Source organism: Halyomorpha halys, unplaced genomic scaffold, assembly GCF_000696795.3.
Source record: "Halyomorpha halys isolate HHAL.00 unplaced genomic scaffold, Hhal_1.1 Scaffold52.1, whole genome shotgun sequence".
In the NCBI taxonomy this organism is placed as follows: Eukaryota; Metazoa; Arthropoda; class Insecta; order Hemiptera; family Pentatomidae; genus Halyomorpha; species Halyomorpha halys.
This window is the reverse complement of record NW_027104988.1, coordinates 1,834,537-1,839,042: the sequence shown is the minus strand read 5'-3', so window position 1 is coordinate 1,839,042 and position 4,506 is coordinate 1,834,537. Positions and strand designations below refer to the sequence as shown.

The window sequence follows — 4,506 nt, the reverse complement described above, 5'->3', positions numbered from 1 at the left end:
ATGTCTGATCCTATTCTTTAATGCAATTCTATTTAGTCCTAATCCTCACGTTAAAAATGCTTTATACAGCTCCATTGATCTCATAGTTAAACCGCAACCTCAATTTACGCAGTTATTCTATAAAAATAATTAGAATGAAAAACTTATAATAAATTCAATATAAAGATATACCAAAATAAAAATAATATCAGTCATGAGCAAAAGTTATTTTACAATATTATAGATCCGATCACGAACAAGCATCACGAAATTATTATTCATCTTTAACCAAACCATAAAAACAACCTACAATATATTTTATTGCTTTTTTTTCTTCATTACCTTTTATATTGCTTTATTTATTTATTTATATTCTGTATTTGATAATTCTAATTTTCGTTCGAACTCGTAAATATGTATATTAACAGTACTTGTACCTTTTTGTTAATTATTTTTAGTTTACTTGTATTTTATTCTTTTTCATTTTTTTATTTTTTTTTTCCTTTTTTTTAGAAGTTAGTCTCTTTATTATTTACAATATTAGATATGGTTTTATTTTATTTGCTCTATTTTTGCATTATATATTCTGTTAATTATCGTTGTTTATTTTTTATCTGATCATAGGATGGTTTATAATTTCATTTTTATTGTGAATATTTTATATTTATTGCAATTTGTTGAATTGCACATTACTTAAATACAGTTATTGATTTTTCATTATTTGAAAAAAATGTACCTCGGGAACTGTTGAACTTAAAAAGCTTTATCAGATCTCATGTTCTAACAAATTTCCTTTCGTTTAAATGATGTTTTATTGCGTCTTTTTAGTGCTGTGTGTCGTTTAAAAGAAATAGAGCTTTCATTGAAAAATTAATTTTTATAACGTATTAAAATAGCCGCCTTTCCCCGCCACCTCCTAACTACGGTTGACAAAGTCATCAATTTTGACTAGTAGTAGTTTCCATTAAAGCATTTAAAAGTTGGAATTTCGCACACCACTGCACTAGTTTCGCCTATCGTGCGATTTCTTGACCTTATGGCCTTGTTGATGCAACTGACCCTTTAAAATGCATTGACTAACAGTACAAGTCAAGGTCGAGTTACAACCATCACCTAATTAAAACAAAATAATTGTATATTTTTAAAGTTTATTCGTTAATTTATTGTATTGTCTCAACTCTTAAGAGATTAATAGGATAGTTCCAATATATAAATATATGAAGGTGCCTAGTCTATTAATCGTGATGAAAGTTGTTGCAGAACAAAGTTTTGAGATCAGTTGGGGTAAAATAAACAATTAATAACTGAATTAGTAATTATTTCACCAAGCGTCAAACACACTTTAGAATGCATGGAAAAATTAACATTGAAATCTTTTATATCTAAAAAAAAAAAATTAAAAAATAATATTCCAAGAGCAACTAAAGCGATTAACTAAAACTTTGGTGTGATTGACGGATTGTGTTCGTTATGACGTAACTTATTTAGTATTTGATAGGGCTTAGTAAATAGAAGGCATTACTAACTAAGGACCGGATACTAACATGAGCTCTAAAAATACGAACATTATACTATTACAAACCGAGAAGAGTCTTAGGTTCAGTATTTGGTAAGGTAATACTTTTTCTGAACCAACGGTTGTACAATGAACTGATTTGGTCAAGATTTTCCCCAATTTTGAGGTTTTCCCACAATTAACGGTACTTGCTTACTACTAATTATAAAATTCGGTTTTACTTATTGCTTGAATTTTTTTCACTTTAATTATCATTTGTTGAATTGAATAGACCGATTTAGCGTCAGTTCAAAAAATGGGACACTTACTATATATCCTGTCAAAATTTCAGCCGTAGGTTTTTTTAAATTTAAACGTTACATTTTGAGATTAAAACTTTAGATTTCATGTGTAAAGCAACCAGATTTTAAGGGTGCTTATGCACGGTGCTTACGATTATTTAAAAGTATTTTGAGCCGTGAGTTAATTTGTTAAATGATGCCGTCTCCAGTATCTAGTCTATCCCTTACATATGATTCGTGACACGCAAACTGGAATAGCACTAGATGAGAGTAATGTAAGGCAAGCTTTTAAAAATAAACTGATAAAGTTTAAAGCAAAAAGTCACTAAAATACGGGATAGTTTAATTTATAAAAACATAAATTAAAATGTTTAAATTGCCTAAAAGAAGAACAGTATATATATACACCCACAATTTACTATCAAATAAACAATAACACTCTCCAGAAAAATAAAAAAAATAGTATACTCTATGAACATAAAACAAGAGTTAGATTTTAATACCTATAAAATAAGATGGATAAGAACTCTTAAATACTGCTTAAAGCGAACAAAAAATAAAACACTTCTGTTTTTTTAGTATAGTAGCGTTTTACGTAATTGAACTGTTGGTATAACTCAAGTATTTTTTAAAGTATACTCTAATACTTTAATTGCAGATAAATACAACAACGTAATACGAAGCTAAAATATTCAATTCACCCTTACACCATTCATCTCTTAGTTATATTTTTACTTCCTCAAGTATAAAATATCCAAAATTTGATTTATAACTCTAAATATAAGCATGGATTCAATTGAAACAATCTAAAAGGTAGCAACATATTACCTAAAAAAATAAATAAAACATTAATGATTATTTTTACTGCATACTTCAGATATAGATTTAATTTTTTAATTTAACACACCTTTTATAGCATTCAACTTATCATAGTCAAATTCAACTTCAAAGGTAATTTAGTTGTCAATCGAGGTTTAAAGTCTTTATTTATTACTAATAAGAAAGGAAAATAATTAAGATAAATTAAAAATAGCCAGTTATTCATTTTTGAATAATAATTATTTGACTGATATAATTTTATAAAAAAATTTTCTTATACAATTTAGAACAAAATTCAGTATTCAGTAAAAAAAAAAATTAAGCCGTGAAATAATGCTTATCTCCTGAAATAACTTTTCTAGGTATTGTAAGAAATTTAGATGCACAATATAATAAATTAAGAATAATAAAATCAAACAAGGATTTAACAGGTTAATGGGAAGAACATAAATTATTTTATTAAATTTAAGATTTTGATTCTTGGGAGACTAAATTAAAGCTGTAGAACACAAATAGAAAATATAAATTGGTAATGAAGCTAAATTTTGTTTGTAAAGATGTTTGTTTGAAATTATTTATGCATTGATGTTTTGAATCCTAAGATCTGTCACAATTAAAAAAAAACAAACTATATTATCTTTGATAATGCTTGTAAATATATAAACAACCAAATAAATAAATCGCATTACCTGGACTAATATTTCAAATATCATTGATTTAATTTTAAATTTTAACATAATTATGCTTTAAATAATTAATTATATTTTCTGAAATTTAAATTATTTCTTTTAATTTATTGCGGAGATCTATTTTAGGCATATTTTTTTTTCAGTACAAGGCGAAAATCCATTCCCTCTTTTCAGTGAGTCAATTATCCGCAAACCGATTTCAGTAACCACAAGAATATCCAGGAAAGGTTTGATTTTGAATAAAGTTCATTCAACCAGGTAAGTGAAACCGTATAAGAACACGAGAAAAAAACAATGGAATCGCAATAAAATATCTATCTATATTAAGAATTTCTGTTAATATTTCACCATTCATAAATTATGTTCAAATGAAAAGCCATTAATGTTTATTAGTCTTTAAAATCTAAATGTTATCCATAAAACTCTTTCAGGATCATCTATGTGACGAAGTACATATAATTCGACACAGATTTCATAAGAATGTTCATAAGTAAGGGTAAAAATAATTAATAATAATAATATAAAATCGGTGAAAAGTGGATGATAGATTAAAAAAAATTGTATAACAATAGATATTAACAAATTCCGTTACATTTTAACAAATTTTAGTCATGATTACAAATCAAAATTGATTGACATTTTTCATTTCATTTTCTAATTTCTTACCTTTAACATAAAAGCTCCGATATGATAAAGCTAGAATATTTAATAATATAAAAATATGACTATTAAAAAAATCAATAGTATTTTGCACTAAAAAAATTATTCCAAATGTTATTGTTTCATAAACTTCACATCACAAATCGAATATTCGATCCGTCAATACATTCGTAATACAACTCAACAACTTGAACTACCGTTCTCGAAATCAAGGAGTGAATCCCGATACGAATCGACCTGTGGACCAAGAACACTTACACTTTGACCGCTATATCAATCTCGGAATGTCATTTCGAAAAATTAGGAAATCAAATCACTACAAGAAAGGGAGAAAAAAAAAACAACAATTATTATTGAACCAATTAGAAGAGAGGGGAAAAAAAACTATTGACACAAAGAAAATCAGAACAAATTGACAGATAAGAAATGGTGATCCCATTATCAGAGGGTGAAGAGATATATATTTCTTATACTCTCAGAGCACTTGGACTCTTCAACAGTCAGTGAGAGCATCTACAACCTTCTTCAGGTACTTATAACATTTTGTATTTAAGTATTAAAT

The 4,506-nt window shown here is 26.6% G+C and overlaps 1 protein-coding gene across 1 annotated transcript in view; it reads left to right on the top strand.

Moving 5' to 3' along the window:
• Nucleotides 1-4,334: 4,334 nt before the first annotated feature.
• The window catches only part of LOC106691549 (clavesin-1), a gene marked incomplete in the record, with an annotated part of 22,825 nt that continues 22,653 nt past the window's right edge, over nt 4,335-4,506 (top strand). Inside the window, 1 exon segment of the mRNA XM_067047223.1 lies at nt 4,335-4,473.